The 16,078-nt window shown below is 44.4% G+C and overlaps 1 protein-coding gene and 1 non-coding gene across 7 annotated transcripts in view; one reads left to right on the plus strand and one right to left on the minus strand.

Annotated features, from left to right (window-relative positions):
* The window catches only part of LOC126425276 (echinoderm microtubule-associated protein-like 2), a 723,324-nt gene that overhangs the window by 321,817 nt on the left and 385,429 nt on the right, over positions 1-16,078 (minus strand). The gene's annotated exons all lie outside the window — the stretch shown is intronic.
* On the plus strand, positions 11,923-11,997 carry Trnas-cga (transfer RNA serine (anticodon CGA)). The gene has a single exon. It is a non-coding gene; the product is annotated as a tRNA-Ser (tRNA).

Below are 16,078 nucleotides of genomic sequence, written 5' to 3' on the forward strand. Positions count from 1 at the left end.
GCGGAATATAGGAGAGAGTGTCACAGAAATGATACAGGATTTGGGATGGACATCATTAAAAGAAAGGCGTTTTTCGTTGCGACGGAATCTTCTCACGAAATTCCAATCACCAACTTTCTCCTCCGAATGCGAAAATATTTTGTTGACACCGACTTACATAGGGAGGAACGATCACCAAGATAAAATAAGGGAAATCAGAGGTCGTACGGAAAGATATAGGTGTTCATTCTTTCCGCGCGCTATACGAAATTGGAATAATAGAGAATTGTGAAGGTGGTTCGATGAACCCTCTGCCAGACACTTAAATGTGATTTGCAGAGTATCCATGTAGATGTATTACAACACGATTGGAAGGCGGTACCTTTCCATATGGGTTGTATTGAATTGAGATCTCTTGTTCGTTGTACAAGGATCCATTCCACGCAAATTGAAGTTTTTTTTACGTCAGTAACACTTCCTGTTCGTTTATTTTGTAGACAATCAACACAGCTCGCATCATCAAACCTTCATTGTATATAGTATCATTTACATCTATTTGTTTCTTATTTTCTTGTTAGTACTTCAAATAAAAAATGGTTCAAATGGCTCTAAGCACTAAGGGACTTAACATCTGAGGTCATCAGTCCCCTAGACTTAGAACTACTTTACCCTAACTAACCTACGGACATCACACACATCCATGCCCGAGGCAGGAGTCGAACCTGCGACCGTAGCAGCAGCGCGGTTCCGGACTGAAGCGCCTAGAACCGCTCGGCCACGGTGGCCGGCTTGTTAATACTTCAATGTAAATTGTACAAACATTGCGTACATAGCCATGTAATGATCCACAAGCAGTTTCGGATGTCTTAAGGTACTATCGCATGTTAAGCTGTATAGAAATGACTCTGCGCCATCACCATGAAACGGGATGACAGTGTTGTCAATGTCAGTATAAAGACAGTTACCAGGGACAACAAGGAGACACACACACACACACACACACACACACACACACACACACACACACACACACACACACACACAGAGATATATATATATATATATATATATATATATATATATAGTGTGTGTTATTACAATTTTTATGTGAAAACTCTCAAGGTTTTTCTAAATAAAACAAGCTTCATTAACATTCTATCCCTTTATTATTCAGGTCTACATATTTGCAGCTCTCTGCAGCTAGAGCGCTTCCAGTTGAAGCATGTAACGTGCTAGTGTTTAGTGTGTGTCGGTGCGTGACAGACCATCAGAAAACTGAAAGCACGAATTCGAAGAGTTCGTCCAGACATGTAGCCTTCAGCATCACAATGCTAGACCATACACGAATGCCGCGACATCTGAAAAAGCTTGGGTTCACTGTCATCGATCAACATTCTTACAGCCCAGACTTGGCCTCATCCGATTTACATGTTTCCAAAACTTAAAGAACACCTCCGAGGACTCCACATTGATAACGATGAAACGGTCTAACCAGAGATGAGGATGTGGCCTGTAGCTAGGTGAAACCTTTTCGTAGCCAGTGTGACTGCGTTGGGAAACAAGTATGTGGACATGAAGATTAAAGATGTAGGCTGTAAATAACGTTTGTTTTATTTAAAGAACTTTAAGAGTTTTCACAAACAAAATTGTAAGAGGTCCATGACTAAGGAATTTACTGCTAGCGCACTCGAGCAGATGTAACTTGGATGGACTGCTCTCGCACTGCCTCCGATATGTAAGCTGTAATAGGATCGCAGACCAGAGAGCAGTGTTGCCAGCAGTAGTAGTGGTAGTAGCTCGCAGTCGGGCGGTTGCGTCAGGTCGCTCTCAGAGAGCAGTTGTCCAGTTGTATAGCTCGCAGAAAGCTCTCGTGTCCTGGAGTTCGGACAATGCAGTCCAGTAGTGGTGTTTTGTAACTCGAGAAAAGCAGTACAGTTATGGAATTACCGAGGCCGGTCGTGGAGAGCGATGGCGATGCCTGAGCGATGTAGTACAAGGCAAAAGCAAAATATTATTGTTCTTTATTGCCGCGCGCATATGTTAATTGCTGCAACTGATTTTTGTACTATTGTTATATCAAAGTCCGATGTAAATGTTTTCAAAAATCTGAATAATAACCTTTGTTATGAAGATAACTTGAGAGTCAATCATCTGAATTTAAAGTTTTTACTGATTTCTCATATCCATAGTCATGCCGATTATCGTAAAGAAAATCAGTTGCTTTTCATAGATAACAAAATCTATCGGCCAGCATTGCACTGGGCTGTGCCAGAAAAATTTCTTTTAAGAGCAGATATACACGTGTTATCCGGCGACTTCATTGAGGTAAGATCAGTTTATTCAGAATGATTTTTCAGGGCCATGACGCAGCACTGCTGACGTCCACATTTACCAGTTTAAATTCACAGTCAGTTAATTATTGAAAGGTTACATTACGAGATTTCTTTTGAAAGGTTATATATGAGTCACATTTTTATTGGGATGTTACGGAATTTTAAACTGTTGGGAGGTTACAAAATTCTGAGGCATTACTTTTCAGCATATGTTGTTCATATTCTTGTTGTGTTGTTGTTGTTGTCGTCGACGTCGTCATCGTGTTGTCAGTCCGAAGTTGTTTTGAAGCAGTTGTCCACGCTTGTCAATCGTGTACCAGTCTCTTCACTTCAGGTAACCACTGCAGCCCGTATCTTACTGTGGTCAAACCGTGCTTACTCAACAGAATTTTTACTCCTTCGCCTCCCCTTCCCCCACTACTTCTCTCTGCCACTGTGTGTAGTGTCAACAGTGAAGTACGGAGGAAGTGATGTTACGGTATAGTTGTGTTCTACTCAAAATCCGCAAGATTGGCAAAGTTTTGCAGAAGTTCGAAATATAGCGGGTGCTTCAATGCGAGATTGTGTTCTACTCAAAATCCGCAAGATTGGCAAAGTTTTGCAGAAGTTCGAAATATAGCGGGTGCTTCAATGCGAGATGCTTTTAATAATTTCGACAACGAAATTCTGTCTCGAAACCTGGCAGAAAACCCAAAGAGATTCTGGTCGTACATAAAGCACACTAGTGGCAAGACACAATCAATACCTTCACTGCGTGATAACAACGGTGAAGTCACTAATGACAGTGCCACTAGGGCAGAGTTATTAAACACGGTTTTCCGAAACTCCTTCACCAAAGACGACGAAGTAAATATTCCTGAATTCCAATCAAGAACAACTGCCAAGATGAGAAACATAGAAGTAGATATCCTCGGTGTAACAAAGCAGCTTAAATCACTTAATGAAGGCAAGGCCTCCGATCCAGATTGTATGTGTCAGGTTCCTCCCAGAGTATGCTGATAAAATAGCTCCATATTCAGCAATTATATACAACCACTCGCTCACAGATAGATACGTACCTAAAGACTGCAAAATTGCTCAAGTCACACCAATACCCAAAAAGGGAAGTAGGAGTAATCAGCTGAATTACAGGCCTATATCACTAACGTCGATTTGCAGTAGGGTTTTAGAACATATACTGTATTCGAACATTATGAAGTACCTCGAAGAAAACGATTTATTGACACATAGTCAGCACGGATTCAGAAAACATCGTTCTTGTGAAACACAACTAGCTCTTTGTACTCATGAAGTAATAAGTGCTATCGACAGGGGATGCCAAATTGATTCCACATTTTTAGATTTCGAGAAGGCTTTCGACACCGTTTCTCACAAGCGTCTTCTAATCAAACTGCGTGCCTATGGAGTATCGCCTCAGTTGTGCGACTGGATTCGTGATTTCCTGTCAGAAAGGTCACAGTTCGTAGTAATAGACGGAAAGACATCGAGTAAAACAGAAGCTATATCCGGCGTCCCCCACGGAAGTGTTATAGGCCCTCTATAGTTCCTGACCTATATTAACGACGTAGGAGACAATCTGAGTAGCCGTCTTAGATTGTTTGCAGAAGATGCTGTCATTTAGCGTCTTGTAAAGTCATCAGATGATCAAAACGACTTGCAAAATGATTTAGGTAAGATATCTGTATGGTGCGAAAAGTGGCAATTAACCCTGAATAAGGAAAAGTGTGACGTTATTAACACGAGTATTAAAAGGAATCAGTTAAATTTCGATTACGCGATAAGTCACACAAATCTGAGGGCTGTAAATTCGACTAAATACTTAGGGATTCAATTACAAATAACCTAAATTGGAACGATCACATAGATAATATTATGGGTAGAGCAAACCAAAGACTGCGATTCATTGGCAGAACAATTAGAAGGTGCAACAGGCCTACCAAAGAGACTGCTTACACCACGCTTGTCCGCCCTATACTGTTGTGCGGTGTGGGATCCGCATCAGGTGGGACTGACGGATGACATCGAACAAGTACAAAGAAGGGCAGCTCGTTTTGATTATCGCGAAGTGGGGGAGATAGTGTTACAGAGATGAAACGTGAATTTGAGTAGTAATCATTAAATCAAAGGCGTTTTTCGTTGCGACGGGATCTTCTCGTGAAATTTCAGTCACCAGTTTTCTCCTCCGATTGCGAGAACATTCTGTTGGCACCCACCTACATAGGGTGAAATGAACATGATGATAAAATAAGAGAAATCAGGGCTCGCACGGAAAAATTTAAGTGCTCATTTTTCCCGCGTGCCGTTCGAGAGTGGAACGGTAGAGAGACAGCTTGAAGGTGGTTCACTGAATCCTCTGCCAGGCACTTTATTGTGAATAGCAGAGTAATCACGAAGATGTAAATGTAGGTGTCATTCCATCACTGGTGTCAAGAAAACGCTGAACACGGACGAATATTAAACGTACTGCACGACGCTGTGTACTATGTACAGCAGTTGATCAGTTCGGAGAAGATGGCTATATCAGCATAACAACGGACCGTGCCATAAAGCAGTACTTGTGAGGCAATGGTTTGTGGCTAATAAACTGGGATGCCACTTCTCCACGGACATTCTGACGCCCCAATGAAAGTATCGTCGACGGACATCAAGCAGCCATACAGGCGAAGGATGGACACATACCATATTAATGACCACTAAAAGATGCTCCTGTACTTGTGATCGGACATTGTGTGTGGCTATTGTATAAAATCGGAACACACAGAGTTAATGGCCGTTCGCGTTGTTTCATCAAATGCCCACGAAAGGACATCGTGAAATTCGAAAGGGAAATGTAGAAAAAATACAGACTAGGCACAAAATCTTGCCCTGATTATAGAAATTTATCACAGAATAACTGGTTGACATAATAAGTTACATAGGTTAGTGTTATAGTTGTTGTGACCAATAGATGGCGCTAGTGCTCCACAACACCGACGCGGTCTGTTATGTCACGTTAGTTGCTGGCGAAATCGCGTCGAAGCAGGAGAAAGCGCAATGTGTGCTTTGGTTTCACGAAACGAAATCGCCCATTAGTGTTTGGCGTAAATTTCGGGCTTGTTATGGACGCAGTCTTCCTGACGTTAAATCAATAAAGCGATGGTCTGCAAAGTTTAACGAAACACGCAGCGTTGAAGACCGTCCTCGAAGTGGCAGGCCTCGTGTGAGTGACGCAACTGTCGATCGTGTTCGGCAATCTTTTCAACGGAGTCCGTCTAAATCAACTCGTCAAGCATCACGTGAAGTTCAACTACCGCAAGCAAGTGTGGTGAAGATTGTTCATGCAACGCTTAGGTTGCATGCTTAGAAAGTCCAAATCGTGCAGGCTTTGCAACCGAATGATTTGCTGACACGTGCTGAATTTGCAACTGAGATTCTCAACAGGAGTGACGGCGATAACGATTACTTAAATCGCATTGCTTTACCGATAAATCCACCTTTCATGTCAGTGGCACGGTAAATAGGCATAATGTCCGTGTATGGGGTTCAGAGTCTCCACATGCTACTGTACAGTTACAGCGAGACAACGAAAAAGTGAATGTTTGGTGCGGCCTCACGCATAACACGTTTTTAGACCGTTTTTCATCGACGAAAAATCCATTAGCGCTAACATTTACTTAGAGGTTTTGCAACAGTTCATTGCCCCACAGTTAGAAGAATATCAACCATGGATAATTTTCCAGCAAGATGGAGCACCCCGCCACTGGGCTTCGTTAGTGCGTGATTCCCTGGATGAAACATTTCCGGATCGGTGGATTGGAAGGAACGGTCCAACACACTGGCCATCCCCCTCTCCAGACATTACGCCCCTTGACTTTTTTTTCTGGGGCTATATCAAGGACAGTCTTCGTCACACCAGTTTCTGACGTCGACGATCTGAAGGCTAGCATACAAGCTGCTGTGGGAACTGGAATACCGCCTCGACATTCTCCGAGCTACCAAGGGAGCACACCTTGAGGTTTACTAAGGTAAGTGGTTTTAAAAAAACTAGTTACACTAACCTATGTAACGGAATCAAATGTAAATTATTGTCTCAAACGGTTATTCTGTAATAAATTGTTATAATCAGGGCAAGACTTTGTGCTCACCCTGCATAATTAGTTTAACAGAATGTCTATGGGAACACAGAAATTGTGAAGGACGAGTGTGTGAATCACAATGAAGACTAAGAAACGTGATGAAGGAAAGTCGGGCACAAAACGTGACTGAGTGGGAAATCACATGGAAGTTTCAAATAAGAAACAATTGTAAAGCTGACTCATTATGACCGAGAAGCCATTGCAGGCAATGCTGCAAGTCCTACGTCAATGAAGAGTGCGGTGTATGCAACACTGTATCACTCCATTAGCACTGGTGAGAAACCGCTAATCGTGGTATTTCTTTAATCGTACAGTTGCCAAAGAAGAACAAGCAGAGTCACATAAAACTGCTATCCATTACGTTCTGAGACAATCTGTTGTTGTCAGAATGATATCTGTTTATCAGAGGCTGGCATCAGAAACAATTCTCTCCAAACGAACCGCTGGAAAGACTAAAGAATACAAATGAGTGTCTACATAGCATAATCTGATCAAAGTGTCTACAAGATGTATTTGTATCCAAAAGAAAAAGCAGAATCAGCCGTGACTAAAGCTGCTTCAGAGTTCAACCGAGGGTGCTGTCTGACAAAAGCAACAAGAACAATAGAGGCCACTGCACTGTCAACAATAAGGACGTGAAGGGGAAAGCAGAAGGAAGCAGGCAGCTAAACTGTGCCTAGAATTTGAGGGGAAAAAAAAGACGACGTGCATCCAGATCGATGGTCATACAAGTTCAAGTTGAGGAACAGAGAGAACAACTTGGAGCCCAGATGGATTGTAGATCAAGGGCCGGTGAGTGATTGTGTTCTGTAACTGACTGCGCTTATCTTTAATTTGGGGAATAATGTTGATATGTGAAAATTTTGATTATTTATATAAAAATATTCGTAACTTCGGAAAATTTTTAAGGTCGCCCTAAAAGATATCCAAAAAATCTTACACAAAAGTGTTAGTCTATGTTATTAAATAACATTAAAGTAAATTTATTATACACGAGAAAATTTTCAAAAAAATTCTTCAAAATAAAATAATAATTTGTTAAAAACTGTTGGACAGATCGAGTAGTAACTTTGTAGTTATATTTAGTAATATGTGAAAACTGCATGTTTAAAATTTGTGACCACCTGATTAATTAAGGAAAAAGTTTCCATTTTGTATCAGACCACCCCCTTAAGCGGCACGTTTAACCTGACACTTTCAGCAGGAAACGGTTTGCGGGTACTCAAGCACCGGCCTTTGTCGAGTGACGCACCAGAGCGGTGATTCGAGCGCGAAGCAACGGAAGCGATACTTTCTAATGCCCGATTGTGACTGGCGGCAGCTTCCTCCGCGACCGGTCTCTCTGGTGGACGCAGGCAGCATCCGGCAGCACGGCAGTCATCCATACTACGGCGGGAAGCTGCCTTTCCAAACGCCCGGAGAAAGCACGTCTAACAATCGGCTTCCCTTCTCAAAAGTACTGGATGCTACCGAGAAAGCATCGCGTCGATGTCGCTTAGAAAAGTATGATTAACAGCTGTATATCGGACAGTAGTTCATCTACACGGTCATCTAAATCGTACTCCACTAGCCACTTAAGTGTGTGTGGCGGGTGTACTTCTAGTACAATTAACTGATTTTCCCCTCTCCCCCTTTCCCTGTTCCACTCGCGAATGGCGCGTGGGAAGAATAATTGGTGGTAATCCTCTGTATTGGCTCTAATTTCTCGAATTTTCTCGTCACTCGTGTGTGTGTGCGCGCGCGCGCGCGCGCGCGCGCGCGCGCGCGCGTGTGTGTGTGTGGGGAGGGGGGGGGGGGGCGCTCAACGGTCTACATCTACGTGATTACACTGCTATTCACAATACAGTGCCTGGCACAGGGTTCAGAGAACCACCTTCAAGCTGTCTCTCTACGTTCCACTCTCGAACGGCGCGCGGAAAAAACGAGCACTTAAATTTTTCTGTGCGAGCCCTGATTTCTCTTATTTTATCGTGATGATCATTTCTCCTTATGTAGGTGGATGCCAACAGAATGTTTTGGCAACCGGAGGAGAAAACTGGTGATTGAAATTTCATGAGAAGATCCGGTCGCAACGAAAAACGACTGTTTTAATGATTGCCACTCCAATTCACGTATCATGTCTGTGACACTATCTCCCCTATTTCGCTAATAATACAGAACGAGCTGCCCTTCTTTGTACTTTTTTATGTCATCCGTCAGTCCCACCTGATGCGGATCCCACACCGCCCAGCAATACTGACGGTCGGTGGGCGTGAGATAGTCTGCGTACTTGCGATACATTGTCTCCCGGATGGCACAGTCGTTACCGCACCTGTCCAGTTAACATGAGATCCCAGGTTCGAGTCCCGCGGCACATGTATTCCCTCTTCGCCGCTGATTCCGCATAATGTCCCGAAGCACCTGACATCAGTAATCGCTTTCCTTTCCTTTCTCCGCCCCCCTCCCCCTTCAGCTTCAGCTTAGGCGTAACATTTATTTATGTTGAGGATCAGCTGCACCATTCGTCAATCCTCCGCAGGTCGTTCTGCAGTCGATACTGCCTTCCGGCGTTTCTACACATAGACATACGCATCATCTGCGAAGAGTCTTAAACAGCTTCCGACGGTTTGTACTGGGTCACTTGTATACGTGAAACATAGTAACGGCTCTACCACACTTACTTCGGTTACTCTGGAAATTACCTTCACATCTGTTGATTTCGTTCCGTTAAGAGCGGCGTTTTGAGTCCCAAATCTGGTCCCATACTCGGTAAGCTCGAATGTTTTTTCCACTACACATCAGTCATACGGACAGAAGCCCTGAATGCCACGGAATGTCTTTCTATGAACCAGAGAGGCCTGATTGAAAACTGGAAGCCAGAGAGAAGAGAATCCTCAGAAAGGTCCTAGGCCTGGTAGAAGAAGCTGGGGACTTCAGAAGGCGACATAACTCAGAGCTCTAAGAACATATCGAGAAGCTCTCTGACTGTGCAAGGAAAAGAAGGGTAGCTTTCTATAGCCATGTTGCAAGATTGCCTCCAAACAGATTGACCAACCGTCTATTCACCTTCTGGCAAAACAAGAAGGTTCGCACCACTTGGCTGAGAGAAACCGAGAAGGACATTAAAGAACTGGGAATAACTGATCTCCAGAACAGACAGTCTGTGAGACACACCCTGAAGGAAGCCCGAGAATTTCAGGAAAAGCCCCGAAGAAAAGGTACCCCCTGCACAGAAGAAAGGAAGGAGTTACGCCTACATATACATCTACATCCACACTCCGCAAGCCACCTGACGGTGTGTGGTGGAGGGTGCTTTGAGTACTTCTATCGGTTCTCTCTTCTATTCCAGTCTCGTATTGTTCGTGGAAAGAAAGATTGTCGGTATGCCTGTGTGTGGGCTCTAATCTCTCTGATTTTATCCTCATGGTCTCTTCGCGAGATATACGTAGGAGGGAGCAATATAATGCTTGACTCCTCGGTGAAGGTATGTTCTCGAAATTTCAACGAAGCCCGTACCGAGCTACTGAGCGTCTCTCTTGCAGAGTCTTCCACTGGAGTTTATCTATCATCTCCGTAACGCTTTCGCGATTACTAAACGATCCTGTAACGAAGCGCACTGCTCTCTGTTGGATCTTCTCTATCTCTTCAATCAACCCTATCTGCTACGGATCCCACACTGCTGAGCAGTATTCAAGCAGTCGGCGAACAAGTGTACTGTAACCTACTTCCTTTGTTTTCGGATTGCATTTCCTTAGGATTCTTCCAATGAATCTCAGTCTGGCATGTGCTTTACTGACGATCAACTTTATATGATCATTCCATTTTAAATCTCTCCTAATGCCTACTCCGAGATAATTTATGGAATTAACTGCTTCCACTTGCTGACCTGCTATATTGTAGCTAAATGATAAGGGGTCTTTCTTTCTATGTATTCGCAGCGAATTACACTTGTCTACATTGAGATTCAACTGCCATTCCCTGCACCATGCGTCAATTCGCTGCAGATCCTCCTGCATTTCAGTACAATTTTCCATTGTTACAACCTCTCGATATACCACAGCATCATCCGCAAAAAGCCTCAGTGAACTTCCGATGTCATCCAAAAGGTCATTTATGTATATTGTGAATAGCAACGGTCCTACGACACTCCCCTGCGGCACACCTGAAATCACGCTTACTTCGGAAGACATCTCTCCATTGAGAATGACATGCTGCGTTCTATTATCTAGGAACTAAAAATGGCTCTGAGCACTATGGGACTTAACATCTATGGTCATCAGTCCCCCAGAACTTAGAACTACTTAAACCTAACTATCCTAAGGACATCACACAACACCCAGTCATCACGAGGCAGAGAAAATCCCTGACCCCGCCGGGAATCGAACGCGGGAATCTAGGAACTCCTCAATCCAATCACACAATTGGTCTGATAGTCCATATGCTCTGACTTTGTCCATTAAACGACCTACAGAGGATGCGACAGTACTGGCTAAAGATCGAAGCCCAATAGTTGAACAAGCGTGGTCCAAAGTAGGCCCACTCGAAACAAGAAGAAACGGCAGTGCGAGACGGGTGTCCAACTCCTGTCTCAAGTCAAGGGGCATGGCATCTAAAAAACCGCCGTTATCTACAGCGCTATGGAGGAAAATGAGTGAGGTGTGTTTTGCAAGATCTCTCTTTGCGGAATCCATGTTGACTTTTGTATGGGAGATTTTCGTTCTCCAAAAACGTCACAGTTCTTGAGCATAAAACGTGTTCCATAATTCTACAACTGATTGACATCAACGATAAAGGCCTAGACGGGGAGGGGGGGGGGGGGCAAATTCTTTCGCATAGGTATGTCTTCTTGACCCTGATACCTTTCCACTGCTAAGCGATTGTGGTTGCTTTTCTATTCCGTGATCGGTTATCTCAATATCTACCAGTTTGACGTTCGTAAGATGCTTGAAAGGAGGGACGGCGTTATGATCTTCGCGTTGAAACAACAAACGGATCACATTCAAAATACACAGTGGCGTGGAAAAGTTTACGTAAAGCTAGCAGCTGGAGAACTCACCCTACGGATAACAGAAACGTATGGTCATCTTTCACACGGCTGTACAGGGAATACGAGCATGAACGATGTGCTCGTCAGTAGTAGTAGTCTTGTCAGGGGTTAAGCCTCTTCCACTTTTGTCTGTCCATAGCCAGTCTTTTCATTCCTGAATATTTGTCTCCTTTGATATTGTCCAGCATTTGATATCTTTTTTCCCCCTCCCCTTTCTCCCACCACCATTCCTTCTATTCCTTCCTTCATGAACAGTCCCTCCTCAAACAATGTCCAATCCTTCCTGGCAGATTAAAACTGTGTGCCCGGCCAGACTCGAACTCGGGACCTTTGCCTTTCGCGGGCAAGTGCTCTACCAACTGAGCTACCGAAGCACTCACAGCTTTACTTCTGCCAGTACCTCGTCTCCTACCTTCCAAACTGACGAGGTACTGGCAGAAATAAAGCTGTGAGTACCGGGCGTGAGTTGTGCTTCGGTAGCTCAGTTGGTAGAGCACTTGCCCGCGAAAGGCAAAGGTCCCGAGTTCGAGTCTCGGCCGGGCACACAGTTTTAATCTGCCAGGAAGTTTCATATCAGCGCACACTCCGCTGCAGAGTGAAAATCTCATAATGTCCAATCCAGTTCCATTTTCTCTTTCTGATGACTCTCAGCATGTTTCTTTCTTTTCCAACTCTTCTTAATACTTCTTCATTCCTTACTCGGTCTTCCCATTTCACTTTTTCCATTCTTCTCCATATCCACATCTCTAATGCCTCCAATCTTCTTTCATCTTCCTTCCTCAATGTCCAGGTCTCCGCACCATATAGTACAACGTTCCAGATGTAACATTTGGCAAATCTTTTCCTCAGATCTTTGTTTACTGGTCCACAAAGTAAGCGTAGGCCCTTTGTGGCGTTTGACGCTCAGTCTGGGAAAGGAGTGCGTCAGGCAGGAGGTAGTTATAAGTTGTTTTGGAATTGTTTGTCGCACCACGACTTGGGGCCACTGAAGCCGGGACTGCACATGCAACAAAAGTGACTTCACTTGGCCGCGATAGAGTGGCGCCAGCGCAGTTGCGTGTAAGAACCAAATTCCTGTGGCGAAACTCTAACGACGCCACTTTTAGTGGTGCCTCAACGATTGAAGTCACTTTAATTTTGTGACTTCGCTTTCCTCCCTCCACCATACATTAGCACCAGAAGTAAATCGAGTAGCAGTCATCTTTATTTCACTCTTTCCGAAGGTTACATGTGTATTTGGTGGTTTGCGTATTTACAGTTGAGTATTACGAAAATAGGCATTTTCAGTGATACATAGCGTTGAAGATTTCTTAAAAATGCGTGGTTTTTAGTGCGGTTTGTTGTGGTACAGTCACAGGAAGTGCCACTTCGGTACACGAAACCTATATGAGGTTAATTGCGTGGTGAAAGTACGTGAAACTTGTGCCCCATGATGCATGGGTAAGATCTGTATGAGAGTAAGCAAGTAGCATTGAGTAAGTAATGAAAGGTGATTAGTAGTTTTACAGCAGTACACTTAATTCTACGAATGGTGTTATTTAAGGTAATTTATTTAGATTGTAGTACGTCACGTACAATGCTCTTAAACATTTGTTCAGTTGATTAGAGAAAGGAAGTAACAACTTACTAGATGGGAAAATAGCTTCAGCTCAACATGTACTCTAAATTTACTTTTTTCATCCAAAAGTTCTTGAGGAATGGATTTTCGTTTACGAATACTACTTGATTTGTAAGCTTTTTGATGCGCCTGTTTTATTCCTTCCAAATCCAACATTTAAGTTTTTTCTACTTCTTGTTGGATTCTTCGCTCAATTATAATGCCACAACTTGAATGACAACACCAGTGTCTGTACGAATAATCTCAGATGTCGCTATATCCAAAGAGTGCAAGTAAAATTTCGACAGCGGCGTGTGGAAACAGCAGCACACAGCACCACTGCCATATGAGCCGTCATATCGGTTGCTGTGGCGTGATTTTATCCGACTTAAATGAGGTTACCGTGAACTATAACCAAAACGTACATTTCAGCACTGTAAGCGACAAACAAGGGGACCGCGCATATTAGTCGTCACCTATTTCGTCTTAACTTGTGGCATATGCAGAGCTTGGCCAGAAGTGGTAGCTCCACATGGCCAAGAGTTTAGATCAAAATAGCATTTTTTGCGCGGGTCGAGCGCGGCATGAGCCGTTCACTCGTATGTTAGCGTTGGCGCAGCGTTAAGGCTGCAGAACGGTCATGCAGGAATCGTGGGGTCCAGTACGTATGCGGAAACGTTTTTATTCTTAATTTCTACTTCACTTATACCGTAAATAAACCGAAATCTTACTCAATATTTTGTCTTTAACAATATTTTCACAGAACCTATTAAAAGGGAACGAAAATGAACATTTGGGGTTGTAATGTATAGACGAGAACTTTACAATTGATGATTCACACGTTCTGTGGTCATATTCATCATAGAAACATGGGAAGCAGTAATTTTCTGGGCATCTTGTACACTTTGCACATACCGGGATTTTCCAATTACATGATTGTTTTAAGGTTTATATAGAAATATTAGGTCTACTACAACATTACTTCCACCGTTTTAGGATAGACAGCATTGGTGGAAAGTAGTGGCGCAAGTCGTAGGTCGTAAGTGTCATACAGTAAGCTTAGACATCTGAGAACGTAATGCCATCAAAATATTTGTCGATTTTTGATTACATCTTAAAGTTATTCTCGGCTGAATATGTCAACTTACGAGCCCAACTCTCGTCAGCTGCGGCAGGTTTTAATTTTCTGCTTTGATATGAAGAAATCTGCGGCAGAGGCTCATAAAAAACTGGGCAAGACCTATGATGGGTCGGCTGTTAGTGAAAGAACTTTTCAGAAAATGGTTTCCATGCTTCGAGAACGGTGATTTTGACTTTGAAGACCGGCATGGTTGTGAAAGAGAGAAAGCTTTCGATGCAACTGCAACCGACGGGAACAATCACAGCAGATCGTTATCGAAAGCAACTGATGTGTTTGAGCCGAGCACTGAAAGATAAACGGCCACAGTACAGCGAGAGACATGAAAAGGTGATTTTGCAGCATGACAGTGCTCGACTCCATGTCGCAAAACACGCCAAAACATACCTGGAAACGTTGAAATGGGAAGTCCTACACCACCTGCCGTATTCTCCAGACATTGATCCCTTTGACTACCAACTTTTTAATTCAAAGGCACACAACCTGGCTGCCCCGCGCTTCCTGTCTTATCAACAATTGCAAAATTGGATCGATGCATGGAGCTTCTCGAAAGACATCCAATTCTTCCGTCGCGGGATTCGTATGCCGCCCGAAAGATGGGGAAAAGTAGTGTCCAACGATGGCCAGTACTTTGAAACGTAAATTTTTTGTACGATGCTCACAATAAAGCCTCGAACTTTGAGAAAAAACGGCGGAAGCAAAGTTGTAGCCCCAGTACTAAACAGGTTCACATTCATAGCACAGTTTGGTTGGTGATGTAGAATGCAATGTATTTTGATGCAGTCTTCTCCGAGGTCAAAATGAAACTAACCCAGTACGAAGTCCTGGACGCTCAAATTACAATTCCTTCTTGAAATGTAATTTGCAGAGGGCTCGTGGACACTGCAGTTACAATCATTTCCTCAAAATATGTTTGCAAACCCAAATTTTTCTTTATACACTCCTGGAAATGGAAAAAAGAACACATTGACACCGGTGTGTCAGACCCACCATACTTGCTCCGGACACTGCGAGAGGGCTGTACAAGCAATGATCACACGCACGGCACAGCGGACTCACCAGGAACCGCGGTGTTGGCCGTTGAATGGAGCTAGCTGCGCAGCATTTGTGCACCGCCGCCGTCAGTGTCAGCCAGTTTGCCGTGGCATACGGAGCTCCATCGCAGTCTTTAACACTGGTAGCATGCCGCGACAGCGTGGACGTGACGGACTTTGTGCAGTATGTGCAGTTGACGGACTTTGAGCGAGGGCGTATAGTGGGCATGCGGGAGGCCGGGTGAACGTACCGCCGAATAGCTCAACACGTGAGGCGTGAGGTCTCCACAGTACATCGATGTTGTCGCCAGTGGTCGGCGGAAGGTGCACGTGCCCGTCGACCTGGGACCGGACCGCAGCGACGCACGGATGCACGCCAAGACCGTAGGATCCTATGCAGTGCCGTAGGGGACCGCACCGCCACTTCCCAGCAAATTAGGGACACTGTTGCTCCTGGGGTATCGGCGAGGACCATTCGCAACCGTCTCCATGAAGCTGGGCTACGGTCCCGCACACCGTTAGGCCGTCTTCCGCTCACGCCCCAACATCGTGCAGCACGCCTCCAGTGGTGTCGCGACAGGCGTGAATGGAGGGACGAATGGAGACGTGTCGTCTTCAGCGATGAGAGTCGCTTCTGCCTTGGTGCCAATGATGGTCGTACGCGTGTTTGGCGCCGTGCAGGTGAGCGCCACAATCAGGACTGCATACGACCGAGGCACACAGGGCCAACACCCGGCATCATGGTGTGGGGAGCGATCTCCTACACTGGCCGTACACCACTGGTGATCGTCGAGGGGACACTGAATAGTGCACGGTACATCCAAACCGTCGTCGAACCCATCGTTCTACCATTCCT

Source organism: Schistocerca serialis, chromosome 10 (assembly GCF_023864345.2).
Source record: "Schistocerca serialis cubense isolate TAMUIC-IGC-003099 chromosome 10, iqSchSeri2.2, whole genome shotgun sequence".
Taxonomy (NCBI): Eukaryota; Metazoa; Arthropoda; class Insecta; order Orthoptera; family Acrididae; genus Schistocerca; species Schistocerca serialis.